We start from the raw sequence: 20,578 nt of genomic DNA, 5'->3' as shown, positions 1-20,578 counted from the left end.
TGTGAATTGTTTTGTTAATTGTACTTGGTGGACATCGCATCAGCGATTCCGTAGTGTAGTGGTTATCACGTGTGCCTAACACGCACAAGGTCCCCGGTTCGAGCCCGGGCGGAATCATTTGAGGCATGTTTAATCTTGCAGAGAGCAAGCCCATCTTCAGGATGTAAAATGTGCCAGGTTCTACCGAGATTTGAACTCGGATCGCTGGATTCAAAGTCCAGAGTGCTAACCATTACACCATAGAACCTCATCTACGTGGGCGCGACGAAGATGGGATTCGAACCCACGCGGGCAGAGCCCAATGGATTAGCAGTCCATCGCCTTAACCACTCGGCCACCTCGTCGCTGTTGCCTCTATCAAAATTAGAAATCAATGTACCTCAAAGTATGGACACTGACGTGTGAATTGTTTTGTTAATTGTACTTGGTGGACATCGCATCAGCGATTCCGTAGTGTAGTGGTTATCACGTGTGCCTAACACGCACAAGGTCCCCGGTTCGAGCCCGGGCGGAATCATTTGAGGCATGTTTAATCTTGCAGAGAGCAAGCCCATCTTCAGGATGTAAAATGTGCCAGGTTCTACCGAGATTTGAACTCGGATCGCTGGATTCAAAGTCCAGAGTGCTAACCATTACACCATAGAACCTCATCTACGTGGGCGCGACGAAGATGGGATTCGAACCCACGCGGGCAGAGCCCAATGGATTAGCAGTCCATCGCCTTAACCACTCGGCCACCTCGTCGCTGTTGCCTCTATCAAAATTAGAAATCAATGTACCTCAAAGTATGGACACTGACGTGTGAATTGTTTTGTTAATTGTACTTGGTGGACATCGCATCAGCGATTCCGTAGTGTAGTGGTTATCACGTGTGCCTAACACGCACAAGGTCCCCGGTTCGAGCCCGGGCGGAATCATTTGAGGCATGTTTAATCTTGCAGAGAGCAAGCCCATCTTCAGGATGTAAAATGTGCCAGGTTCTACCGAGATTTGAACTCGGATCGCTGGATTCAAAGTCCAGAGTGCTAACCATTACACCATAGAACCTCATCTACGTGGGCGCGACGAAGATGGGATTCGAACCCACGCGGGCAGAGCCCAATGGATTAGCAGTCCATCGCCTTAACCACTCGGCCACCTCGTCGCTGTTGCCTCTATCAAAATTAGAAATCAATCAATGTACCTCAAAGTATGGACACTGACGTGTGAATTGTTTTGTTAATTGTACTTGGTGGACATCGCATCAGCGATTCCGTAGTGTAGTGGTTATCACGTGTGCCTAACACGCACAAGGTCCCCGGTTCGAGCCCGGGCGGAATCATTTGAGGCATGTTTAATCTTGCAGAGAGCAAGCCCATCTTCAGGATGTAAAATGTGCCAGGTTCTACCGAGATTTGAACTCGGATCGCTGGATTCAAAGTCCAGAGTGCTAACCATTACACCATAGAACCTCATCTACGTGGGCGCGACGAAGATGGGATTCGAACCCACGCGGGCAGAGCCCAATGGATTAGCAGTCCATCGCCTTAACCACTCGGCCACCTCGTCGCTGTTGCCTCTATCAAAATTAGAAATCAATGTACCTCAAAGTATGGACACTGACGTGTGAATTGTTTTGTTAATTGTACTTGGTGGACATCGCATCAGCGATTCCGTAGTGTAGTGGTTATCACGTGTGCCTAACACGCACAAGGTCCCCGGTTCGAGCCCGGGCGGAATCATTTGAGGCATGTTTAATCTTGCAGAGAGCAAGCCCATCTTCAGGATGTAAAATGTGCCAGGTTCTACCGAGATTTGAACTCGGATCGCTGGATTCAAAGTCCAGAGTGCTAACCATTACACCATAGAACCTCATCTACGTGGGCGCGACGAAGATGGGATTCGAACCCACGCGGGCAGAGCCCAATGGATTAGCAGTCCATCGCCTTAACCACTCGGCCACCTCGTCGCTGTTGCCTCTATCAAAATTAGAAATCAATGTACCTCAAAGTATGGACACTGACGTGTGAATTGTTTTTGTTAATTGTACTTGGTGGACATCGCATCAGCGATTCCGTAGTGTAGTGGTTATCACGTGTGCCTAACACGCACAAGGTCCCCGGTTCGAGCCCGGGCGGAATCATTTGAGGCATGTTTAATCTTGCAGAGAGCAAGCCCATCTTCAGGATGTAAAATGTGCCAGGTTCTACCGAGATTTGAACTCGGATCGCTGGATTCAAAGTCCAGAGTGCTAACCATTACACCATAGAACCTCATCTACGTGGGCGCGACGAAGATGGGATTCGAACCCACGCGGGCAGAGCCCAATGGATTAGCAGTCCATCGCCTTAACCACTCGGCCACCTCGTCGCTGTTGCCTCTATCAAAATTAGAAATCAATGTACCTCAAAGTATGGACACTGACGTGTGAATTGTTTTGTTAATTGTACTTGGTGGACATCGCATCAGCGATTCCGTAGTGTAGTGGTTATCACGTGTGCCTAACACGCACAAGGTCCCCGGTTCGAGCCCGGGCGGAATCATTTGAGGCATGTTTAATCTTGCAGAGAGCAAGCCCATCTTCAGGATGTAAAATGTGCCAGGTTCTACCGAGATTTGAACTCGGATCGCTGGATTCAAAGTCCAGAGTGCTAACCATTACACCATAGAACCTCATCTACGTGGGCGCGACGAAGATGGGATTCGAACCCACGCGGGCAGAGCCCAATGGATTAGCAGTCCATCGCCTTAACCACTCGGCCACCTCGTCGCTGTTGCCTCTATCAAAATTAGAAATCAATGTACCTCAAAGTATGGACACTGACGTGTGAATTGTTTTTTTAATTGTACTTGGTGGACATCGCATCAGCGATTCCGTAGTGTAGTGGTTATCACGTGTGCCTAACACGCACAAGGTCCCCGGTTCGAGCCCGGGCGGAATCATTTGAGGCATGTTTAATCTTGCAGAGAGCAAGCCCATCTTCAGGATGTAAAATGTGCCAGGTTCTACCGAGATTTGAACTCGGATCGCTGGATTCAAAGTCCAGAGTGCTAACCATTACACCATAGAACCTCATCTACGTGGGCGCGACGAAGATGGGATTCGAACCCACGCGGGCAGAGCCCAATGGATTAGCAGTCCATCGCCTTAACCACTCGGCCACCTCGTCGCTGTTGCCTCTTTATCAAAATTAGAAATCAATGTACCTCAAAGTATGGACACTGACGTGTGAATTGTTTTGTTAATTGTACTTGGTGGACATCGCATCAGCGATTCCGTAGTGTAGTGGTTATCACGTGTGCCTAACACGCACAAGGTCCCCGGTTCGAGCCCGGGCGGAATCATTTGAGGCATGTTTAATCTTGCAGAGAGCAAGCCCATCTTCAGGATGTAAAATGTGCCAGGTTCTACCGAGATTTGAACTCGGATCGCTGGATTCAAAGTCCAGAGTGCTAACCATTACACCATAGAACCTCATCTACGTGGGCGCGACGAAGATGGGATTCGAACCCACGCGGGCAGAGCCCAATGGATTAGCAGTCCATCGCCTTAACCACTCGGCCACCTCGTCGCTGTTGCCTCTTTCAAAATTAGAAATCAATGTACCTCAAAGTATGGACACTGACGTGTGAATTGTTTTGTTAATTGTACTTGGTGGACATCGCATCAGCGATTCCGTAGTGTAGTGGTTATCACGTGTGCCTAACACGCACAAGGTCCCCGGTTCGAGCCCGGGCGGAATCATTTGAGGCATGTTTAATCTTGCAGAGAGCAAGCCCATCTTCAGGATGTAAAATGTGCCAGGTTCTACCGAGATTTGAACTCGGATCGCTGGATTCAAAGTCCAGAGTGCTAACCATTACACCATAGAACCTCATCTACGACGTGGGCGCGACGAAGATGGGATTCGAACCCACGCGGGCAGAGCCCAATGGATTAGCAGTCCATCGCCTTAACCACTCGGCCACCTCGTCGCTGTTGCCTCTATTCAAAATTAGAAATCAATGTACCTCAAAGTATGGACACTGACGTGTGAATTGTTTTGTTAATTGTACTTGGTGGACATCGCATCAGCGATTCCGTAGTGTAGTGGTTATCACGTGTGCCTAACACGCACAAGGTCCCCGGTTCGAGCCCGGGCGGAATCATTTGAGGCATGTTTAATCTTGCAGAGAGCAAGCCCATCTTCAGGATGTAAAATGTGCCAGGTTCTACCGAGATTTGAACTCGGATCGCTGGATTCAAAGTCCAGAGTGCTAACCATTACACCATAGAACCTCATCTACGTGGGCGCGACGAAGATGGGATTCGAACCCACGCGGGCAGAGCCCAATGGATTAGCAGTCCATCGCCTTAACCACTCGGCCACCTCGTCGCTGTTGCCTCTTTCAAAATTAGAAATCAATGTACCTCAAAGTATGGACACTGACGTGTGAATTGTTTTGTTAATTGTACTTGGTGGACATCGCATCAGCGATTCCGTAGTGTAGTGGTTATCACGTGTGCCTAACACGCACAAGGTCCCCGGTTCGAGCCCGGGCGGAATCATTTGAGGCATGTTTAATCTTGCAGAGAGCAAGCCCATCTTCAGGATGTAAAATGTGCCAGGTTCTACCGAGATTTGAACTCGGATCGCTGGATTCAAAGTCCAGAGTGCTAACCATTACACCATAGAACCTCATCTACGTGGGCGCGACGAAGATGGGATTCGAACCCACGCGGGCAGAGCCCAATGGATTAGCAGTCCATCGCCTTAACCACTCGGCCACCTCGTCGCTGTTGCCTCTATTCAAAATTAGAAATCAATGTACCTCAAAGTATGGACACTGACGTGTGAATTGTTTTGTTAATTGTACTTGGTGGACATCGCATCAGCGATTCCGTAGTGTAGTGGTTATCACGTGTGCCTAACACGCACAAGGTCCCCGGTTCGAGCCCGGGCGGAATCATTTGAGGCATGTTTAATCTTGCAGAGAGCAAGCCCATCTTCAGGATGTAAAATGTGCCAGGTTCTACCGAGATTTGAACTCGGATCGCTGGATTCAAAGTCCAGAGTGCTAACCATTACACCATAGAACCTCATCTACGTGGGCGCGACGAAGATGGGATTCGAACCCACGCGGGCAGAGCCCAATGGATTAGCAGTCCATCGCCTTAACCACTCGGCCACCTCGTCGCTGTTGCCTCTATCAAAATTAGAAATCAATGTACCTCAAAGTATGGACACTGACGTGTGAATTGTTTTGTTAATTGTACTTGGTGGACATCGCATCAGCGATTCCGTAGTGTAGTGGTTATCACGTGTGCCTAACACGCACAAGGTCCCCGGTTCGAGCCCGGGCGGAATCATTTGAGGCATGTTTAATCTTGCAGAGAGCAAGCCCATCTTCAGGATGTAAAATGTGCCAGGTTCTACCGAGATTTGAACTCGGATCGCTGGATTCAAAGTCCAGAGTGCTAACCATTACACCATAGAACCTCATCTACGTGGGCGCGACGAAGATGGGATTCGAACCCACGCGGGCAGAGCCCAATGGATTAGCAGTCCATCGCCTTAACCACTCGGCCACCTCGTCGCTGTTGCCTCTATCAAAATTAGAAATCAATGTACCTCAAAGTATGGACACTGACGTGTGAATTGTTTTGTTAATTGTACTTGGTGGACATCGCATCAGCGATTCCGTAGTGTAGTGGTTATCACGTGTGCCTAACACGCACAAGGTCCCCGGTTCGAGCCCGGGCGGAATCATTTGAGGCATGTTTAATCTTGCAGAGAGCAAGCCCATCTTCAGGATGTAAAATGTGCCAGGTTCTACCGAGATTTGAACTCGGATCGCTGGATTCAAAGTCCAGAGTGCTAACCATTACACCATAGAACCTCATCTACGTGGGCGCGACGAAGATGGGATTCGAACCCACGCGGGCAGAGCCCAATGGATTAGCAGTCCATCGCCTTAACCACTCGGCCACCTCGTCGCTGTTGCCTCTATTCAAAATTAGAAATCAATGTACCTCAAAGTATGGACACTGACGTGTGAATTGTTTTGTTAATTGTACTTGGTGGACATCGCATCAGCGATTCCGTAGTGTAGTGGTTATCACGTGTGCCTAACACGCACAAGGTCCCCGGTTCGAGCCCGGGCGGAATCATTTGAGGCATGTTTAATCTTGCAGAGAGCAAGCCCATCTTCAGGATGTAAAATGTGCCAGGTTCTACCGAGATTTGAACTCGGATCGCTGGATTCAAAGTCCAGAGTGCTAACCATTACACCATAGAACCTCATCTACGTGGGCGCGACGAAGATGGGATTCGAACCCACGCGGGCAGAGCCCAATGGATTAGCAGTCCATCGCCTTAACCACTCGGCCACCTCGTCGCTGTTGCCTCTTTCAAAATTAGAAATCAATGTACCTCAAAGTATGGACACTGACGTGTGAATTGTTTCTGTTAATTGTACTTGGTGGACATCGCATCAGCGATTCCGTAGTGTAGTGGTTATCACGTGTGCCTAACACGCACAAGGTCCCCGGTTCGAGCCCGGGCGGAATCATTTGAGGCATGTTTAATCTTGCAGAGAGCAAGCCCATCTTCAGGATGTAAAATGTGCCAGGTTCTACCGAGATTTGAACTCGGATCGCTGGATTCAAAGTCCAGAGTGCTAACCATTACACCATAGAACCTCATCTACGTGGGCGCGACGAAGATGGGATTCGAACCCACGCGGGCAGAGCCCAATGGATTAGCAGTCCATCGCCTTAACCACTCGGCCACCTCGTCGCTGTTGCCTCTTCAAAATTAGAAATCAATGTACCTCAAAGTATGGACACTGACGTGTGAATTGTTTTGTTAATTGTACTTGGTGGACATCGCATCAGCGATTCCGTAGTGTAGTGGTTATCACGTGTGCCTAACACGCACAAGGTCCCCGGTTCGAGCCCGGGCGGAATCATTTGAGGCATGTTTAATCTTGCAGAGAGCAAGCCCATCTTCAGGATGTAAAATGTGCCAGGTTCTACCGAGATTTGAACTCGGATCGCTGGATTCAAAGTCCAGAGTGCTAACCATTACACCATAGAACCTCATCTACGTGGGCGCGACGAAGATGGGATTCGAACCCACGCGGGCAGAGCCCAATGGATTAGCAGTCCATCGCCTTAACCACTCGGCCACCTCGTCGCTGTTGCCTCTATCAAAATTAGAAATCAATGTACCTCAAAGTATGGACACTGACGTGTGAATTGTTTTGTTAATTGTACTTGGTGGACATCGCATCAGCGATTCCGTAGTGTAGTGGTTATCACGTGTGCCTAACACGCACAAGGTCCCCGGTTCGAGCCCGGGCGGAATCATTTGAGGCATGTTTAATCTTGCAGAGAGCAAGCCCATCTTCAGGATGTAAAATGTGCCAGGTTCTACCGAGATTTGAACTCGGATCGCTGGATTCAAAGTCCAGAGTGCTAACCATTACACCATAGAACCTCATCTACGTGGGCGCGACGAAGATGGGATTCGAACCCACGCGGGCAGAGCCCAATGGATTAGCAGTCCATCGCCTTAACCACTCGGCCACCTCGTCGCTGTTGCCTCTATCAAAATTAGAAATCAATGTACCTCAAAGTATGGACACTGACGTGTGAATTGTTTTGTTAATTGTACTTGGTGGACATCGCATCAGCGATTCCGTAGTGTAGTGGTTATCACGTGTGCCTAACACGCACAAGGTCCCCGGTTCGAGCCCGGGCGGAATCATTTGAGGCATGTTTAATCTTGCAGAGAGCAAGCCCATCTTCAGGATGTAAAATGTGCCAGGTTCTACCGAGATTTGAACTCGGATCGCTGGATTCAAAGTCCAGAGTGCTAACCATTACACCATAGAACCTCATCTACGTGGGCGCGACGAAGATGGGATTCGAACCCACGCGGGCAGAGCCCAATGGATTAGCAGTCCATCGCCTTAACCACTCGGCCACCTCGTCGCTGTTGCCTCTTTCAAAATTAGAAATCAATGTACCTCAAAGTATGGACACTGACGTGTGAATTGTTTTGTTAATTGTACTTGGTGGACATCGCATCAGCGATTCCGTAGTGTAGTGGTTATCACGTGTGCCTAACACGCACAAGGTCCCCGGTTCGAGCCCGGGCGGAATCATTTGAGGCATGTTTAATCCTGCAGAGAGCAAGCCCATCTTCAGGATGTAAAATGTGCCAGATTCTACCGAGATTTGAACTCGGATCGCTGGATTCAAAGTCCAGAGTGCTAACCATAGAACCTCATCTACGTGGGCGCGACGAAGATGGGATTCGAACCCACGCGGGCAGAGCCCAATGGATTAGCAGTCCATCGCCTTAACCACTCGGCCACCTCGTCGCTGTTGCCTCTTTCAAAATTAGAAATCAATGTACCTCAAAGTATGGACACTGACGTGTGAATTGTTTTGTTAATTGTACTTGGTGGACATCGCATCAGCGATTCCGTAGTGTAGTGGTTATCACGTGTGCCTAACACGCACAAGGTCCCCGGTTCGAGCCCGGGCGGAATCATTTGAGGCATGTTTAATCCTGCAGAGAGCAAGCCCATCTTCAGGATGTAAAATGTGCCAGATTCTACCGAGATTTGAACTCGGATCGCTGGATTCAAAGTCCAGAGTGCTAACCATAGAACCTCATCTACGTGGGCGCGACGAAGATGGGATTCGAACCCACGCGGGCAGAGCCCAATGGATTAGCAGTCCATCGCCTTAACCACTCGGCCACCTCGTCGCTGTTGCCTCTTTCAAAATTAGAAATCAATGTACCTCAAAGTATGGACACTGACGTGTGAATTGTTTTGTTAATTGTACTTGGTGGACATCGCATCAGCGATTCCGTAGTGTAGTGGTTATCACGTGTGCCTAACACGCACAAGGTCCCCGGTTCGAGCCCGGGCGGAATCATTTGAGGCATGTTTAATCTTGCAGAGAGCAAGCCCATCTTCAGGATGTAAAATGTGCCAGATTCTACCGAGATTTGAACTCGGATCGCTGGATTCAAAGTCCAGAGTGCTAACCATAGAACCTCATCTACGTGGGCGCGACGAAGATGGGATTCGAACCCACGCGGGCAGAGCCCAATGGATTAGCAGTCCATCGCCTTAACCACTCGGCCACCTCGTCGCTGTTGCCTCTTTCAAAATTAGAAATCAATGTACCTCAAAGTATGGACACTGACGTGTGAATTGTTTTGTTAATTGTACTTGGTGGACATCGCATCAGCGATTCCGTAGTGTAGTGGTTATCACGTGTGCCTAACACGCACAAGGTCCCCGGTTCGAGCCCGGGCGGAATCATTTGAGGCATGTTTAATCTTGCAGAGAGCAAGCCCATCTTCAGGATGTAAAATGTGCCAGGTTCTACCGAGATTTGAACTCGGATCGCTGGATTCAAAGTCCAGAGTGCTAACCATTACACCATAGAACCTCATCTACGTGGGCGCGACGAAGATGGGATTCGAACCCACGCGGGCAGAGCCCAATGGATTAGCAGTCCATCGCCTTAACCACTCGGCCACCTCGTCGCTGTTGCCTCTTTCAAAATTAGAAATCAATGTACCTCAAAGTATGGACACTGACGTGTGAATTGTTTTGTTAATTGTACTTGGTGGACATCGCATCAGCGATTCCGTAGTGTAGTGGTTATCAAGTGTGCCTAACACGCACAAGGTCCCCGGTTCGAGCCCGGGCGGAATCATTTGAGGCATGTTTAATCTTGCAGAGAGCAAGTCCATCTTCAGGATGTAAAATGTGCCAGGTTCTACCGAGATTTGAACTCGGATCGCTGGATTCAAAGTCCAGAGTGCTAACCATTACACCATAGAACCTCATCTACGTGCGCGCGACGAAGATGGGATTCGAACCCACGCGGGCAGAGCCCAATGGATTAGCAGTCCATCGCCTTAACCACTCGGCCACCTCGTCGCTGTTGCCTCTTTCAAAATTAGAAATCAATGTACCTCAAAGTATGGACACTGACGTGTGAATTGTTTTGTTAATTGTACTTGGTGGACATCGCATCAGCGATTCCGTAGTGTAGTGGTTATCACGTGTGCCTAACACGCACAAGGTCCCCGGTTCGAGCCCGGGCGGAATCATTTGAGGCATGTTTAATCCTGCAGAGAGCAAGCCCATCTTCAGGATGTAAAATGTGCCAGATTCTACCGAGATTTGAACTCGGATCGCTGGATTCAAAGTCCAGAGTGCTAACCATAGAACCTCATCTACGTGGGCGCGACGAAGATGGGATTCGAACCCACGCGGGCAGAGCCCAATGGATTAGCAGTCCATCGCCTTAACCACTCGGCCACCTCGTCGCTGTTGCCTCTTTCAAAATTAGAAATCAATGTACCTCAAAGTATGGACACTGACGTGTGAATTGTTTTGTTAATTGTACTTGGTGGACATCGCATCAGCGATTCCGTAGTGTAGTGGTTATCACGTGTGCCTAACACGCACAAGGTCCCCGGTTCGAGCCCGGGCGGAATCATTTGAGGCATGTTTAATCCTGCAGAGAGCAAGCCCATCTTCAGGATGCATCTCATCTCATCTCATCTCATCTCATCTCATCTCATCTCATCTCATCTCATCTCATCTCATCTCATCTCATCTCATCTGGTCAAAATTCCATAAAGCTTTGAGTATTGGTTCTTGAGATATTCAACTTTTTAAAATTATGACGTCATAAATAATGACGTCATAATCACGTTTTCTTAAAAAAACTCAAATTCTGCTGAGATAGAATTTAAGTTACACCGAATACGGTATTCTACATCCAAATACGCTTCCAAAAATGTATAATTTGTTATGGTTTAGGGACTGGAACTGGGGCGGAAAAATTAATGCATTTTTGGGACATGCATTAAGTTACCCGAGTCATCTCATCTCATCTCATCTCATCTCATCTCATCTCATCTCATATCTTTGGTGAAAGTTTGAAGACAATTAGATAAACCATTCTTGAGAAATTCAATTTTTAGTTTTGATGACGTCATCGATTATTACGTAATAATCAGTTTTTGCGATTTTTCGCTAAAATCAGCAAAAAAACAATTAGGTTACACATCAGGTTAGAAACTACATGATAGTACCCTCTATGTTCAGTCATTTGTTTGGTCATTTTCTGTCGACTAATGCGATCTAAAAATTATGGTAATTTTAAGACATGCCATAACTTACCCGAGTAAAATGTTCCCTGTGTTTTACTGAAAAGTTCGAATTGCAACATTCAACTAGCCTGACAAGCTGTTGAACTCCAGAAACGAACTGATTTCGAAATGTCACCACGTGAACAAGTTCACGCTAAAACAACATGATTCGAAAGACTGACGTCAATTATTGTTGTCAAAAGAAGCCAGTACATTGTTCTTCGTAAACATTTAAAACGAACTCCTAGTGTTTTAAAATTTTATTTTCAACTGATGATCGTCTCCACGGCGTGAAACTATTAGTATTGAAAAAAAAACACATCAATTTAATTCGACAATTACATATATATATATACACTTTATATGCTTCCAATTCCGGTTGGTCCAGCACTCTTCTGATTAGGAGAGGGACTGTGAGAAAAATTTTTTGATTTTAATTAGTGAACCATGTAAAAAAGCTGCTAAATATCCTAAAAACAGGTAAGAAAGTGAAATTTTTGAAGTTTTATTCAAGTAACATTTTGTTAAATAGTACTGTATTGTTTTTTAGTTATAACTTAATTAGGAATAATAAAGTTTAAACTAATAAATAAGTATTATGTACTATTGTGTTTTGGCCAGTAAAATGCCAAAAAGCATGACAATGCAAATTTTGAAAAAGGAAATGGTAGCTTCAAAACAAAGTAAGGAAAAAGAAGCAGAGAAGAGCATGTTGAGTTTATGCTTTCCAGTTTTGAGTGTAAATTGAATCTTTTTTGTTTATAGATAGTAATACAAAACAGAAAACAAAATTGAGAATGAATGATACAGGATTTAATGAAGTAGAGGTGTTAAAGACAAGAGCAAGGGAGTATAAAACCAAAGCTGAAAAGAACATCAAGAAATAAGAACTATTTTCTTTGCAAAGAACATCACATATTACCTCAGGTGTGGAAAGAGGAGTGCAATAAATGCGAAAATTGTTTGAAAATTGATATTCTTGAGTGTCCTCCTCTGGGTGTTTTGCCAAATGGGCTTGAAGTTTTGGAATATTTGCTTACTGTCAAAATGTCAAACCCTGGCGCAAGAGATAACTTTGAACGTAAAGTTGCAAAAGATGTTGTCCTGCAATGGATTTTCTGCAATGTATACCCCAAAGACGTAAGATCAGTGGAAAAAGATATTATTTTGTTATTTGATGACTTTACAACATTGAAGAAAAGAAACACATCAAGTAAATCGAGCGAATATTGGAAAAGATATGAGCGATTTGTCAATAAACAAAGGCATTTGTTCGACATTATTGGTGGGTTTTTCATCTTTGTTACAATAGCATAACATGTGTATAATCGTTAAATCTTATTATAACTGTTTCTGCACTAACCTTTTTTGGGTGATTAAACTAATTTTTGGTAATTTTTAGGTTCAAGAGAAAGAATAAAGGAGCAAGAAAGCCTATGTGATGTCAGGATTTTTTACAGTAATCAGAACCAAACCCATCCAATTCTATTATCTTGTACAAAACTTTTTGAACGTAAAATATTTCAATTTTAAAAACCTTATAAATCTATAAAGTTCATTTCCAAAACACTCCACTGTCTAGTTTGTGTTATGGAAAAGAGCTTTATAAATGTAAAATAATTTATTCTTTTCACTGTTTATTTTATAAACAGTTTTTAAACTTTAAGTTATAGGCAGAAGAACCATATATTTATTTTATGGAAGCCGATTTTATGATTAAAAAAAATAAAATAAATAAAACCCCGGAAAGTCGTCTGTTCAACTTACACTGATAGAAAGTGGGAAATAAGGTAGGTTTATATCCCAAGGATATCACTTTGTAAAACGAGTCATTTCCAAGAAGGGCTCAAAAGTGTAAAACAACAGGCTTTCATACTTCTTATTCTGAATGAGGTTCTATGATATGAGTCCAATACTTTATTCATTTTAGCCACAACCGGAAACTTGAAAGACTAAATCGATCAACGAACCAATCCTACTCTGAAGAGTTCTTTCAAAACAACTCCCATCAGGAAATATCTGAATCCGAAGGAGGAGGACATCATGGATGATGATTTTCAACCTGAAGAGCCTCTGAAGAAGAGACCAAAATTTCAATATGTACCAGTCTTCAGCAATATCAGCAATGATCCACTCCCATTAGAATACAGGCATATTCGTTCCGGTCTTCAAAGCGTTCGTCCAGAATACTATGTTCTGATTGAAAAATTCATTTCTGTCTACCACATGTAGTATGAGCAAGCAGAAGCTGCTGTGAGAGAAACTGCAAATGACTTATTTGGAAGAAATAAGTTTGGGAAATGGAAGTCATACAGTCGTGATGTAGAAATAGATGACAACACTCTACCAGAGTGAGATGAGAAAAAATTCAAGAGTAAATTCAAAACTATTTGAGGCTATGGCTTTGGGTCTTCTTGTTGAGGACATTTATGGAGGATAAAACAAACAGTACATGTATTGTCTACCCAAATGATGGTTTTGGGATGAATCAAGTTGGAAGCTTTGTTGTGCAGTCACTGTCCATAAATGGAGTCAGAAGATCACTTCCAACTTTTTGGTGTTTTTTCTGAAACAAAAGAGACATCTGCAAATAACAACATTTGATATTCTGTCTGCATCAAGCAATAGGTAGGAAGTTCAGCAACAAAGAAATATTGAAGAAAATTTCCTTTGTGATGTCAGATAGCACTGCACATAACATTGGTGTTATTGAGTCTGTTTTTGACGAACTGGCTATCGATGATTTTCCAAAAACCTTGCTTTGCAATGTCCACCCGCTAATGATGTTTGGTAGGAAGATAAGAGAGCTTTGTCAGGAGATTCACAATCATCTTGGCGGGAAGAAACTGGCAGATTGTTTCTATGTTGATGTTGACTTTCGGAGAGAATCTTTTCCCATAGAGGCAGTGAAATGCCTCTCAAATTTTATTTGCAAAGATTTTTCAGCAAAGCCTTGGAACTACAGCACTCACTTTGGGAAATTTATCCAACCAAAGGAGAATGTCTCACTTTCGTTGAAAGATTCCAGATTCCACAGACTGCCTGCAACAGCAGCCACCAGCTAGGAAGTATGCGATATCTGTTCTTGAGGTCCCTTTCTCCTGGAAAAAACTATGTGTTCTGTATCCTGGGCTCTCCTTGATTATATCATCTGTTCTGGGAAAAAATAGGACTCCTGGAAAATGTATATATGTTCTCTAGAAATATTATGCTCCTGGAAAAATATAACAGCTATTCTCTAAGAAATTAAATGCTCCTAGAAAATGAGACCTTTTAAGAAAATTATGAAGCTCCCTGTAAAAAAAAATCTGGCATCTGGTTGTGTTTTTCACAATTTAGCTTCTGGATTTTTTGAACAGATTGTCCGCTGGAAAATTGTATGTGTTTTTCCTTAAAATGTGCTCCTGGGTGTTTTGAGGAAAGTCTCTCCTAGATTTTTCCATAAAATTTACTCTCCGGGAAAAAAAGAACAGATATTTCAAGAAATCTGCCGGTGGCTGCTCTTGTGCCTGTGTGCTGCATCAGCTTGAGCTGCATCAGCTTGATCTATCTGATTGATGACATTGCTGCCTACCTTGAAAAGTATTCTGGCATCCTAAACAACATTGCCATCATCGATAGAAGTTTTGTACAGATGGAAATCCTAAAACCAATTTTTGCTTTGCTGCCATCTCTTTACTTGGTTAGTACTATTGGTAGTTTTAATCAAGTTTAACCATTGGAAGCTCATTTTATAATGATGTGTTTTAACAATTGTATTTGCCTTACTAGGGCACTGGTTGTTAGTCTTTTAGGCAGTATATCATAACTTTCACTATTCATTTCTAGGTATCCATGTGACAATACCGTATCATGCATTGTTGATAAACACAGGGACAAATTATTCACTGATCTTGAAAAGCTTTTCTCAACTTTACAAAGAGCTGACAGAGATACAAGCTTCCCGCCTCCTCATATTGGACCGAGTCTTTACCTATGTTTCTGAAGACACATTCCAAAATTCCCTTCCAAAGAAGAAATTTCTATTACAATCGCTGCAGGAAAACATCAACAAATATCCCAAAGAGATCGAGAGGATCATTCGCATTGCACTGGAAAAGTTTGCAGAAGGATTTCGTCATCAGAAAGGAGCAATATTTGGGTTTGGTAAGAATGCAGATGACGAAACAAATGTATTCAAAATCTCGACAGCAACCTCTGATGAATTGGAGAAGCTTGTTGATGTGCACAATATAGGAGAAGAAAAAAATGTTGGTAGCTTCAACTATGCTTGCACTGTTAGAGTTGGATCCAGAAATTTAGAGTCAGCATCACGTAAGGCAGTCATAAAGTCTTCAGCAGATGTTTTGACAAAAGTTTCACCAGGAAAATTTAGGAAATACAAGGCACAATCTAAAGCAATTGAGTGCATCAAAGTAAATTGGAATGAGAAGATAAGAAAGCTCCAGGAAAAAGGTTACAAAGAAAAGGATTTACTGAATGCAAAGGATGAAGAGAAAAGGTTGAAAGATTTGCAGTTTTTAAAAAGTCAAGATATTTCTGGACCATTCACATGCAAAGAAGATGTCATCAAATTCATGGAATCGTTTGAAGAATGTAAAGAGAAGGTTGATCGTATGTATAGAGAAGTTAGATATGCCAAGGCTTGTTCAGGATTTGGTGATAACAAGGCAATGTTCAGATTAAAGCAAAATGGAAAGAAGCTCAGCTCAGATGATTATCAGGATGGCTTAGAAAGATACTTTGAAGGAGCGAAGGCAGCAAAAAGCATATCCATGGCTGATATTAAAAACCTTTTGTGTGCCCTAGAAGGTAAGAGGAAGAATATCTATCTATTCTGAAAATCACAATTATCATATCAGTTTCAAAGAAAAAAATAATAAGTAAGAAAGTCAGGAGTGCACTGGACTAAGTTTGTTTACTCTGCCATGGGGAATCAAAATAACTCGTTCATAATTTCCGAGACAGCATTTGGTTCAATACAGATCGATCAACCTGAAGATCAGGCAGTCACTATTGAAGAACAATCTAAAGATACTGAACGTGAGTCCTATTCTGAGAAAAACGAATACACTCCTGGAATGCATGTAACAGCTGCATGGCTACAGGAGGATAGCACAGAATATACATGGTATTTAGGTGAGTTGGGTTGCAATGGAACATTTTTCCATCCTTTTTCCAGTTTAGTTTAGAATCATGCTAACTGTTCTCTTTTCATTCATAGGTGTGATAGATTCAGTTGACAATTGTTCAGTTGACAATTGTTCAGTTGATGATTGCTTGAAAGTTTCATATTTCTCAAGAAAGGACAAAGCTGGCAGCCAATGGACATTCCCAGAGGAAGCAGATATTCAAAATACAAAATTTGTTTTATTATTTTTATTTATTTATTAATTGTCTTTCAGGCTCTTCCATATTTTACAATGGCCAGCGGCGGATCCGAGGGGGTTCAAATGGTTCAGCTGAACCACCCCAACCCTTTTAGTAAATAAAAAATACAAAGACCCTTTCTTCAAGTGAAATCTAGTTTTCTGATCGGAACTGATTTTTCTTCTTGGTCATATCTCGATATTATTTTACCAGGGGCTGTATGCATGTGGCGTGCGTTTCCGTGGTGCGCGCGACAAACTTAGCTTTTTCCGCGCTAAAAAATCTTTAGGTTATGTGTACGGCGTAGCTAGCTTTCCCGCGCTGTAAAAAATCTTTGTTATGATTTATTTTTGCGGGATTACATTTCTAGCTGCTTCTGTGCTAGGAAATCTTTAATTTTGAACCTGGTTCAGAAAATGCATCCAGTGAAATGGCAAATTTGAGGTGGTTCAAGGAAATTTCTCGAAAATACGAGACCGAACCTGACCGACCGTTTTGAGCGTAAAAGATTTTCCTACAAAAATAACATTCAGTCGCATGTCGTCGCCGGCAAAATATTGAAATGATTTGAAGGGTAGCCATTCGTACGGCAAACGACCTCACTTCTTTGCAAGCGTTCAATGCAGTGTTTTAAAGAATTGGAATTGAAGTCCTAAAAAGTGTTAATAATCAGGCAATTACTTATCTTTTTGAGGACATTTTTGGTTCAATTTAATCAGTAAATTTGAGAGAAACACACAACAATATCAATCAATGTATGATGATTTTGACAAAGACTGATGTGGTGAAGAGTAACAAAAGAAAAAGAAAAGACGACTTTCATTCTGAGGAAACATTTTTGTTTTGGTTTATCTTTAGAGGAGAAGCATTCATACCAACAAAAACAAAACTTAAATAAATTTTGCTTGATAAATGAAGTTTGGAATTTTTTATGGGAAAAGGACTTAATAATTGTAAATATTTGGTGGAAGTTTATCGTGTCTTGAATATAATCACGAGATTTACGTTTGGCTCTTCTCCTATCATCGGACATCGGAAATATCACGGGGAAAAAATCTACCTAGCTATATATGGATCACGAAATTTGCGATTGGCTACGTTTCGAGAGATTCTTCTCCCATCATTGGACATTGATGAATTTTACATGGAAAAAAAAGCTAGCTAGCTTTATTTTTGAAAACTATTATAGAAATCAAAACAAAATTTGTTTTATAACCGAGACTGGAAGAAAGGTTCGGTTAGGGAACAACATTTTAGCAATTTGGTTGAAGAATGAAATTTCTGGAAAGGTGAACCTTCATGCATGCTTCAAGATAATGTGATGCGAGGAAATATTTTTGGTTTCGTCATGTCATAAGAAGAGAGAGTTCATACCACTTTATACTTGCAAAACAAAACTAAGATTACTTTTACGTGATCTTATGAAAATATGGTACTTTTATAAAAAAAGAGACATTGGTGACCTCTGAAAAAATTATCCTCTTGTGCTTCATTGTAGGTGGTAGTTTTGCAATTTTTTGGAAAAAATCACCCAATTAGCATTTTGTAATGATCTCCAATATATGTAATTTTCCTGATAAAGTGCCAAAACCTTCATTTTCCTTGTTTTTTTTGGGAAAATCACCCCAAAATTAGTTAATAATGACCCCCCATTTTATGAATTTTCTCTGAGAGTACTGCCCCTGCATCTTCCACCCCCTACAAGTAAGCATAAATGAGTACGATTTAATGCAGAATTTATCAAATGATATATAACAACAATCTCTACCAATAGAATTATAAACAACACTCCATACAATTGAAAAAGTTGAAAAAGTGCTTTCCTACAGATTGTTGATGATTACTGTTAGTACCTTTAATAATTCTTAAAAATATCAAACTTTTTACTTTGTATATAAAAAGTACTTTTTTATGAGATTATTCATCTAATTTCTGAATGAGAGCTAGAATTTATTGAGTCTATTTGCACATAAAACACATTATATCAGTACTCATGGTGTACTCCACTTTTTGGCAATCTTTTATTTTTCCATCTTATTGTATTCCCTTGTATTATATGTTATTATATAAATAATCTACTTTATTTTTTAACTTGATCACTGTTTTCAAAATATTATCCATTTCTAGTTTTATAATGTGAACATACTCAACATGAAAAGTTTTTGCTTGATTGTCAGCCAATTAATTCGCTACAAAGAAATTCCATAGAAAATGGTTATAAGAATAAATTATCGAACCTTTTTACTATGTTTTAAATATTCACGAAATGAAACTGAAGTGTGTAAAGTATTTAATATTATAAATTGTCTTATTTTTTCTTCAAACTTTTCTTCAAAACCATTTATTTGCTCTTTTATCCATGGCTTTCTCAAAAACATTTTCTGCAAGAACCATGAATATATAAAAGAATATACACCAAACAAGCAGTTTTGAGCATGATCTGGGTGTCTGTTTTATCAAAATAAAAGGTCCAACCAAAGAAATATAAGAAATATAATTTTAATTTTTATAATATTTCTTTGCTCAAACTATATCTCCGTTTTATGAACGTTTTGTGGGATAAGATTGAAAAGAAGAAACTAGATGTGCGCAATTGCAGTTAGGGAATTTCCCAATGTATATATGAATATCACCACAAACGATTATTACACGTTCAGCCTCTGGCTGTTCAAGCCGGGTCAAAAAAAAATTAGCCTGTCGCCCTCCTTTCAGCGCATGTTAGCCCCCAGTGGCCTATGTTTGGAGTTCATAGGTAAAGGGAACTGCAGACGTGCAGGCGCTCATTAACTTCCCCCATGTTGAATGGAAAAAAGGTGACACTGCCCAAACAGGGCGGGTGCAAAATTTACGCCCAAAACGTTTGTTCTGGAAAAAAATTTTTGAAAAGAGATTTTTGAACCCCCTCAGAAAAATCCCATATCCGCCTCTGATGGCTATTCGTCCTATGTAAAAATAATCATATTTAAATAAAAAGATAATTGACAGACTACGATCTAATAAATACTTTTTTAAAATATTGCGAAATTTTTTGTGATCAGGTTCTTCCCTGATCGCTTTTGGAATATCATTCAAAAGGCGACTTGCCTTGCCAACAAATAATTTTTCCGATACATTAGTCTCGTATTTAGATTCAACTTCCTCAACATTACGAGTATTACGTCCAGCGACTCTTAATTTAAAACCTTTTAAGGTATGTGTACACCTTTTTTCCGATTTTTTGTCAAAAAGTTTTTTTTCAGTGAAAGTGGAAGAAAAGTTACTGGATTTCATTTTCGTAAAATCGCGATCTTAAAATCTTTTTTTGATCCAGAGTTATAACCATTTAAATTTCAAAACAAAGTTCGTCTTATGATGGATTATTTACTCAAATAATTGTCTCTTTCGGAAACAACAAAGACAAAAGAGAGAATTCAGCTGATGTTTATTCTCACCTCTATTGAATAGTAATATTTTTGACACATTTCACTGATTACTCAAATAAAAAGCAATCATCTCGTTAAAAATTTCAAATTGATGTAGAAAAAAACGAAATTTTACCACACCATACTACTTTTAACGAGGTTAAAGTCACCCATAGCATTTAGATATCGACTTCATTCTTTTTTTATGAGATTCCCAAAAGATCAAACTTAAAAAGTGTCTTAGGATTTTATTTCTAACCGAGTTATTTTTCCTCAATTTACAGATAACTGAAAAAATCACATTTAAATTAATTAAATTAACTTTTTCAACGATATTTTTACAGAATTTAGGATTTAAAGAGTTAAAGTCAATTCCAAAAAAAATTCCAAGATACTTTTTTAGTTCAATCTATTGGGAACATCGTATCGAAATTATTTTTTCTAAATTCAAAAGCTATGGGTGACTTTAACTTCTTTGAAGTAGGTAAGGTTAAAACTCTTAAGATTTTAATTATATCCTGCCTAATTTTTTAAATTCAGCTGAAACTTTTACCATTAGAAAGAGAATATTATTGGCTTTCAGAAAATATATACTTTTGATATATAAAAATTTGTTGTTCTAAAGATATGATAAATTAAAGAGAATGTGTC

General features: G+C 41.6%; 75 non-coding genes across 75 annotated transcripts; 27 read left to right on the top strand and 48 right to left on the bottom strand.

The window, feature by feature from the left end:
- The first annotated feature begins 44 nt into the window (after positions 1-44).
- Positions 45-117, top strand: Trnav-aac (transfer RNA valine (anticodon AAC)). Its single transcript has one exon. It is a non-coding gene; the product is annotated as a tRNA-Val (tRNA).
- Positions 118-175: 58 nt separating this feature from the next.
- Positions 176-247, bottom strand: Trnaq-uug (transfer RNA glutamine (anticodon UUG)). The gene has a single exon. It is a non-coding gene; the product is annotated as a tRNA-Gln (tRNA).
- A 15-nt stretch (positions 248-262) lies between these two features.
- On the bottom strand, positions 263-344 carry Trnas-gcu (transfer RNA serine (anticodon GCU)). The gene has a single exon. It is a non-coding gene; the product is annotated as a tRNA-Ser (tRNA).
- Positions 345-444: 100 nt separating this feature from the next.
- Positions 445-517, top strand: Trnav-aac (transfer RNA valine (anticodon AAC)). Its single transcript has one exon. It is a non-coding gene; the product is annotated as a tRNA-Val (tRNA).
- A 58-nt stretch (positions 518-575) lies between these two features.
- On the bottom strand, positions 576-647 carry Trnaq-uug (transfer RNA glutamine (anticodon UUG)). Its single transcript has one exon. It is a non-coding gene; the product is annotated as a tRNA-Gln (tRNA).
- A 15-nt stretch (positions 648-662) lies between these two features.
- Positions 663-744, bottom strand: Trnas-gcu (transfer RNA serine (anticodon GCU)). The gene has a single exon. It is a non-coding gene; the product is annotated as a tRNA-Ser (tRNA).
- A 100-nt stretch (positions 745-844) lies between these two features.
- Positions 845-917, top strand: Trnav-aac (transfer RNA valine (anticodon AAC)). The gene has a single exon. It is a non-coding gene; the product is annotated as a tRNA-Val (tRNA).
- A 58-nt stretch (positions 918-975) lies between these two features.
- Trnaq-uug (transfer RNA glutamine (anticodon UUG)) lies at positions 976-1,047 on the bottom strand. Its single transcript has one exon. It is a non-coding gene; the product is annotated as a tRNA-Gln (tRNA).
- A 15-nt stretch (positions 1,048-1,062) lies between these two features.
- Trnas-gcu (transfer RNA serine (anticodon GCU)) lies at positions 1,063-1,144 on the bottom strand. Its single transcript has one exon. It is a non-coding gene; the product is annotated as a tRNA-Ser (tRNA).
- Positions 1,145-1,248: 104 nt separating this feature from the next.
- Positions 1,249-1,321, top strand: Trnav-aac (transfer RNA valine (anticodon AAC)). The gene has a single exon. It is a non-coding gene; the product is annotated as a tRNA-Val (tRNA).
- Positions 1,322-1,379: 58 nt separating this feature from the next.
- On the bottom strand, positions 1,380-1,451 carry Trnaq-uug (transfer RNA glutamine (anticodon UUG)). Its single transcript has one exon. It is a non-coding gene; the product is annotated as a tRNA-Gln (tRNA).
- Positions 1,452-1,466: 15 nt separating this feature from the next.
- Positions 1,467-1,548, bottom strand: Trnas-gcu (transfer RNA serine (anticodon GCU)). Its single transcript has one exon. It is a non-coding gene; the product is annotated as a tRNA-Ser (tRNA).
- A 100-nt stretch (positions 1,549-1,648) lies between these two features.
- On the top strand, positions 1,649-1,721 carry Trnav-aac (transfer RNA valine (anticodon AAC)). The gene has a single exon. It is a non-coding gene; the product is annotated as a tRNA-Val (tRNA).
- A 58-nt stretch (positions 1,722-1,779) lies between these two features.
- On the bottom strand, positions 1,780-1,851 carry Trnaq-uug (transfer RNA glutamine (anticodon UUG)). The gene has a single exon. It is a non-coding gene; the product is annotated as a tRNA-Gln (tRNA).
- A 15-nt stretch (positions 1,852-1,866) lies between these two features.
- Trnas-gcu (transfer RNA serine (anticodon GCU)) lies at positions 1,867-1,948 on the bottom strand. Its single transcript has one exon. It is a non-coding gene; the product is annotated as a tRNA-Ser (tRNA).
- Positions 1,949-2,049: 101 nt separating this feature from the next.
- Positions 2,050-2,122, top strand: Trnav-aac (transfer RNA valine (anticodon AAC)). Its single transcript has one exon. It is a non-coding gene; the product is annotated as a tRNA-Val (tRNA).
- Positions 2,123-2,180: 58 nt separating this feature from the next.
- Trnaq-uug (transfer RNA glutamine (anticodon UUG)) lies at positions 2,181-2,252 on the bottom strand. The gene has a single exon. It is a non-coding gene; the product is annotated as a tRNA-Gln (tRNA).
- A 15-nt stretch (positions 2,253-2,267) lies between these two features.
- Positions 2,268-2,349, bottom strand: Trnas-gcu (transfer RNA serine (anticodon GCU)). The gene has a single exon. It is a non-coding gene; the product is annotated as a tRNA-Ser (tRNA).
- Positions 2,350-2,449: 100 nt separating this feature from the next.
- Positions 2,450-2,522, top strand: Trnav-aac (transfer RNA valine (anticodon AAC)). Its single transcript has one exon. It is a non-coding gene; the product is annotated as a tRNA-Val (tRNA).
- Positions 2,523-2,580: 58 nt separating this feature from the next.
- On the bottom strand, positions 2,581-2,652 carry Trnaq-uug (transfer RNA glutamine (anticodon UUG)). The gene has a single exon. It is a non-coding gene; the product is annotated as a tRNA-Gln (tRNA).
- A 15-nt stretch (positions 2,653-2,667) lies between these two features.
- Positions 2,668-2,749, bottom strand: Trnas-gcu (transfer RNA serine (anticodon GCU)). Its single transcript has one exon. It is a non-coding gene; the product is annotated as a tRNA-Ser (tRNA).
- A 100-nt stretch (positions 2,750-2,849) lies between these two features.
- On the top strand, positions 2,850-2,922 carry Trnav-aac (transfer RNA valine (anticodon AAC)). Its single transcript has one exon. It is a non-coding gene; the product is annotated as a tRNA-Val (tRNA).
- A 58-nt stretch (positions 2,923-2,980) lies between these two features.
- Positions 2,981-3,052, bottom strand: Trnaq-uug (transfer RNA glutamine (anticodon UUG)). The gene has a single exon. It is a non-coding gene; the product is annotated as a tRNA-Gln (tRNA).
- Positions 3,053-3,067: 15 nt separating this feature from the next.
- Positions 3,068-3,149, bottom strand: Trnas-gcu (transfer RNA serine (anticodon GCU)). Its single transcript has one exon. It is a non-coding gene; the product is annotated as a tRNA-Ser (tRNA).
- A 102-nt stretch (positions 3,150-3,251) lies between these two features.
- Positions 3,252-3,324, top strand: Trnav-aac (transfer RNA valine (anticodon AAC)). The gene has a single exon. It is a non-coding gene; the product is annotated as a tRNA-Val (tRNA).
- A 58-nt stretch (positions 3,325-3,382) lies between these two features.
- On the bottom strand, positions 3,383-3,454 carry Trnaq-uug (transfer RNA glutamine (anticodon UUG)). Its single transcript has one exon. It is a non-coding gene; the product is annotated as a tRNA-Gln (tRNA).
- A 15-nt stretch (positions 3,455-3,469) lies between these two features.
- Positions 3,470-3,551, bottom strand: Trnas-gcu (transfer RNA serine (anticodon GCU)). The gene has a single exon. It is a non-coding gene; the product is annotated as a tRNA-Ser (tRNA).
- Positions 3,552-3,651: 100 nt separating this feature from the next.
- Positions 3,652-3,724, top strand: Trnav-aac (transfer RNA valine (anticodon AAC)). Its single transcript has one exon. It is a non-coding gene; the product is annotated as a tRNA-Val (tRNA).
- Positions 3,725-3,782: 58 nt separating this feature from the next.
- Trnaq-uug (transfer RNA glutamine (anticodon UUG)) lies at positions 3,783-3,854 on the bottom strand. The gene has a single exon. It is a non-coding gene; the product is annotated as a tRNA-Gln (tRNA).
- An 18-nt stretch (positions 3,855-3,872) lies between these two features.
- Trnas-gcu (transfer RNA serine (anticodon GCU)) lies at positions 3,873-3,954 on the bottom strand. The gene has a single exon. It is a non-coding gene; the product is annotated as a tRNA-Ser (tRNA).
- A 101-nt stretch (positions 3,955-4,055) lies between these two features.
- On the top strand, positions 4,056-4,128 carry Trnav-aac (transfer RNA valine (anticodon AAC)). Its single transcript has one exon. It is a non-coding gene; the product is annotated as a tRNA-Val (tRNA).
- A 58-nt stretch (positions 4,129-4,186) lies between these two features.
- Trnaq-uug (transfer RNA glutamine (anticodon UUG)) lies at positions 4,187-4,258 on the bottom strand. Its single transcript has one exon. It is a non-coding gene; the product is annotated as a tRNA-Gln (tRNA).
- A 15-nt stretch (positions 4,259-4,273) lies between these two features.
- Trnas-gcu (transfer RNA serine (anticodon GCU)) lies at positions 4,274-4,355 on the bottom strand. Its single transcript has one exon. It is a non-coding gene; the product is annotated as a tRNA-Ser (tRNA).
- Positions 4,356-4,455: 100 nt separating this feature from the next.
- Positions 4,456-4,528, top strand: Trnav-aac (transfer RNA valine (anticodon AAC)). The gene has a single exon. It is a non-coding gene; the product is annotated as a tRNA-Val (tRNA).
- Positions 4,529-4,586: 58 nt separating this feature from the next.
- On the bottom strand, positions 4,587-4,658 carry Trnaq-uug (transfer RNA glutamine (anticodon UUG)). Its single transcript has one exon. It is a non-coding gene; the product is annotated as a tRNA-Gln (tRNA).
- Positions 4,659-4,673: 15 nt separating this feature from the next.
- Trnas-gcu (transfer RNA serine (anticodon GCU)) lies at positions 4,674-4,755 on the bottom strand. Its single transcript has one exon. It is a non-coding gene; the product is annotated as a tRNA-Ser (tRNA).
- Positions 4,756-4,856: 101 nt separating this feature from the next.
- On the top strand, positions 4,857-4,929 carry Trnav-aac (transfer RNA valine (anticodon AAC)). The gene has a single exon. It is a non-coding gene; the product is annotated as a tRNA-Val (tRNA).
- A 58-nt stretch (positions 4,930-4,987) lies between these two features.
- On the bottom strand, positions 4,988-5,059 carry Trnaq-uug (transfer RNA glutamine (anticodon UUG)). The gene has a single exon. It is a non-coding gene; the product is annotated as a tRNA-Gln (tRNA).
- Positions 5,060-5,074: 15 nt separating this feature from the next.
- On the bottom strand, positions 5,075-5,156 carry Trnas-gcu (transfer RNA serine (anticodon GCU)). The gene has a single exon. It is a non-coding gene; the product is annotated as a tRNA-Ser (tRNA).
- Positions 5,157-5,256: 100 nt separating this feature from the next.
- On the top strand, positions 5,257-5,329 carry Trnav-aac (transfer RNA valine (anticodon AAC)). The gene has a single exon. It is a non-coding gene; the product is annotated as a tRNA-Val (tRNA).
- Positions 5,330-5,387: 58 nt separating this feature from the next.
- On the bottom strand, positions 5,388-5,459 carry Trnaq-uug (transfer RNA glutamine (anticodon UUG)). The gene has a single exon. It is a non-coding gene; the product is annotated as a tRNA-Gln (tRNA).
- Positions 5,460-5,474: 15 nt separating this feature from the next.
- On the bottom strand, positions 5,475-5,556 carry Trnas-gcu (transfer RNA serine (anticodon GCU)). The gene has a single exon. It is a non-coding gene; the product is annotated as a tRNA-Ser (tRNA).
- A 100-nt stretch (positions 5,557-5,656) lies between these two features.
- Trnav-aac (transfer RNA valine (anticodon AAC)) lies at positions 5,657-5,729 on the top strand. The gene has a single exon. It is a non-coding gene; the product is annotated as a tRNA-Val (tRNA).
- A 58-nt stretch (positions 5,730-5,787) lies between these two features.
- Positions 5,788-5,859, bottom strand: Trnaq-uug (transfer RNA glutamine (anticodon UUG)). Its single transcript has one exon. It is a non-coding gene; the product is annotated as a tRNA-Gln (tRNA).
- Positions 5,860-5,874: 15 nt separating this feature from the next.
- On the bottom strand, positions 5,875-5,956 carry Trnas-gcu (transfer RNA serine (anticodon GCU)). Its single transcript has one exon. It is a non-coding gene; the product is annotated as a tRNA-Ser (tRNA).
- A 101-nt stretch (positions 5,957-6,057) lies between these two features.
- Positions 6,058-6,130, top strand: Trnav-aac (transfer RNA valine (anticodon AAC)). Its single transcript has one exon. It is a non-coding gene; the product is annotated as a tRNA-Val (tRNA).
- A 58-nt stretch (positions 6,131-6,188) lies between these two features.
- On the bottom strand, positions 6,189-6,260 carry Trnaq-uug (transfer RNA glutamine (anticodon UUG)). The gene has a single exon. It is a non-coding gene; the product is annotated as a tRNA-Gln (tRNA).
- Positions 6,261-6,275: 15 nt separating this feature from the next.
- On the bottom strand, positions 6,276-6,357 carry Trnas-gcu (transfer RNA serine (anticodon GCU)). Its single transcript has one exon. It is a non-coding gene; the product is annotated as a tRNA-Ser (tRNA).
- A 101-nt stretch (positions 6,358-6,458) lies between these two features.
- On the top strand, positions 6,459-6,531 carry Trnav-aac (transfer RNA valine (anticodon AAC)). Its single transcript has one exon. It is a non-coding gene; the product is annotated as a tRNA-Val (tRNA).
- Positions 6,532-6,589: 58 nt separating this feature from the next.
- Positions 6,590-6,661, bottom strand: Trnaq-uug (transfer RNA glutamine (anticodon UUG)). Its single transcript has one exon. It is a non-coding gene; the product is annotated as a tRNA-Gln (tRNA).
- A 15-nt stretch (positions 6,662-6,676) lies between these two features.
- Trnas-gcu (transfer RNA serine (anticodon GCU)) lies at positions 6,677-6,758 on the bottom strand. Its single transcript has one exon. It is a non-coding gene; the product is annotated as a tRNA-Ser (tRNA).
- A 99-nt stretch (positions 6,759-6,857) lies between these two features.
- Trnav-aac (transfer RNA valine (anticodon AAC)) lies at positions 6,858-6,930 on the top strand. The gene has a single exon. It is a non-coding gene; the product is annotated as a tRNA-Val (tRNA).
- Positions 6,931-6,988: 58 nt separating this feature from the next.
- Positions 6,989-7,060, bottom strand: Trnaq-uug (transfer RNA glutamine (anticodon UUG)). The gene has a single exon. It is a non-coding gene; the product is annotated as a tRNA-Gln (tRNA).
- Positions 7,061-7,075: 15 nt separating this feature from the next.
- On the bottom strand, positions 7,076-7,157 carry Trnas-gcu (transfer RNA serine (anticodon GCU)). Its single transcript has one exon. It is a non-coding gene; the product is annotated as a tRNA-Ser (tRNA).
- A 100-nt stretch (positions 7,158-7,257) lies between these two features.
- Trnav-aac (transfer RNA valine (anticodon AAC)) lies at positions 7,258-7,330 on the top strand. Its single transcript has one exon. It is a non-coding gene; the product is annotated as a tRNA-Val (tRNA).
- Positions 7,331-7,388: 58 nt separating this feature from the next.
- On the bottom strand, positions 7,389-7,460 carry Trnaq-uug (transfer RNA glutamine (anticodon UUG)). The gene has a single exon. It is a non-coding gene; the product is annotated as a tRNA-Gln (tRNA).
- Positions 7,461-7,475: 15 nt separating this feature from the next.
- Positions 7,476-7,557, bottom strand: Trnas-gcu (transfer RNA serine (anticodon GCU)). Its single transcript has one exon. It is a non-coding gene; the product is annotated as a tRNA-Ser (tRNA).
- Positions 7,558-7,657: 100 nt separating this feature from the next.
- Trnav-aac (transfer RNA valine (anticodon AAC)) lies at positions 7,658-7,730 on the top strand. The gene has a single exon. It is a non-coding gene; the product is annotated as a tRNA-Val (tRNA).
- A 58-nt stretch (positions 7,731-7,788) lies between these two features.
- Positions 7,789-7,860, bottom strand: Trnaq-uug (transfer RNA glutamine (anticodon UUG)). Its single transcript has one exon. It is a non-coding gene; the product is annotated as a tRNA-Gln (tRNA).
- Positions 7,861-7,875: 15 nt separating this feature from the next.
- On the bottom strand, positions 7,876-7,957 carry Trnas-gcu (transfer RNA serine (anticodon GCU)). The gene has a single exon. It is a non-coding gene; the product is annotated as a tRNA-Ser (tRNA).
- Positions 7,958-8,057: 100 nt separating this feature from the next.
- On the top strand, positions 8,058-8,130 carry Trnav-aac (transfer RNA valine (anticodon AAC)). Its single transcript has one exon. It is a non-coding gene; the product is annotated as a tRNA-Val (tRNA).
- A 137-nt stretch (positions 8,131-8,267) lies between these two features.
- Positions 8,268-8,349, bottom strand: Trnas-gcu (transfer RNA serine (anticodon GCU)). Its single transcript has one exon. It is a non-coding gene; the product is annotated as a tRNA-Ser (tRNA).
- A 100-nt stretch (positions 8,350-8,449) lies between these two features.
- Positions 8,450-8,522, top strand: Trnav-aac (transfer RNA valine (anticodon AAC)). Its single transcript has one exon. It is a non-coding gene; the product is annotated as a tRNA-Val (tRNA).
- Positions 8,523-8,659: 137 nt separating this feature from the next.
- Positions 8,660-8,741, bottom strand: Trnas-gcu (transfer RNA serine (anticodon GCU)). The gene has a single exon. It is a non-coding gene; the product is annotated as a tRNA-Ser (tRNA).
- Positions 8,742-8,841: 100 nt separating this feature from the next.
- On the top strand, positions 8,842-8,914 carry Trnav-aac (transfer RNA valine (anticodon AAC)). Its single transcript has one exon. It is a non-coding gene; the product is annotated as a tRNA-Val (tRNA).
- A 137-nt stretch (positions 8,915-9,051) lies between these two features.
- Positions 9,052-9,133, bottom strand: Trnas-gcu (transfer RNA serine (anticodon GCU)). Its single transcript has one exon. It is a non-coding gene; the product is annotated as a tRNA-Ser (tRNA).
- Positions 9,134-9,233: 100 nt separating this feature from the next.
- Positions 9,234-9,306, top strand: Trnav-aac (transfer RNA valine (anticodon AAC)). Its single transcript has one exon. It is a non-coding gene; the product is annotated as a tRNA-Val (tRNA).
- Positions 9,307-9,364: 58 nt separating this feature from the next.
- On the bottom strand, positions 9,365-9,436 carry Trnaq-uug (transfer RNA glutamine (anticodon UUG)). Its single transcript has one exon. It is a non-coding gene; the product is annotated as a tRNA-Gln (tRNA).
- A 15-nt stretch (positions 9,437-9,451) lies between these two features.
- On the bottom strand, positions 9,452-9,533 carry Trnas-gcu (transfer RNA serine (anticodon GCU)). The gene has a single exon. It is a non-coding gene; the product is annotated as a tRNA-Ser (tRNA).
- A 100-nt stretch (positions 9,534-9,633) lies between these two features.
- Positions 9,634-9,706, top strand: Trnav-aac (transfer RNA valine (anticodon AAC)). Its single transcript has one exon. It is a non-coding gene; the product is annotated as a tRNA-Val (tRNA).
- A 58-nt stretch (positions 9,707-9,764) lies between these two features.
- Trnaq-uug (transfer RNA glutamine (anticodon UUG)) lies at positions 9,765-9,836 on the bottom strand. The gene has a single exon. It is a non-coding gene; the product is annotated as a tRNA-Gln (tRNA).
- Positions 9,837-9,851: 15 nt separating this feature from the next.
- Positions 9,852-9,933, bottom strand: Trnas-gcu (transfer RNA serine (anticodon GCU)). The gene has a single exon. It is a non-coding gene; the product is annotated as a tRNA-Ser (tRNA).
- A 100-nt stretch (positions 9,934-10,033) lies between these two features.
- Trnav-aac (transfer RNA valine (anticodon AAC)) lies at positions 10,034-10,106 on the top strand. The gene has a single exon. It is a non-coding gene; the product is annotated as a tRNA-Val (tRNA).
- Positions 10,107-10,243: 137 nt separating this feature from the next.
- Trnas-gcu (transfer RNA serine (anticodon GCU)) lies at positions 10,244-10,325 on the bottom strand. Its single transcript has one exon. It is a non-coding gene; the product is annotated as a tRNA-Ser (tRNA).
- A 100-nt stretch (positions 10,326-10,425) lies between these two features.
- Positions 10,426-10,498, top strand: Trnav-aac (transfer RNA valine (anticodon AAC)). Its single transcript has one exon. It is a non-coding gene; the product is annotated as a tRNA-Val (tRNA).
- The last annotated feature ends 10,080 nt before the right edge of the window (positions 10,499-20,578 follow it).

Source organism: Clytia hemisphaerica, unplaced genomic scaffold (assembly GCF_902728285.1).
Source record: "Clytia hemisphaerica strain Z4C2 unplaced genomic scaffold, Clytia hemisphaerica genome assembly, whole genome shotgun sequence".
NCBI classification, from domain to species: Eukaryota; Metazoa; Cnidaria; class Hydrozoa; order Leptothecata; family Clytiidae; genus Clytia; species Clytia hemisphaerica.
Note: the sequence above shows the minus strand (reverse complement) of the source record. Positions and strands in the feature narration are given on the sequence as shown.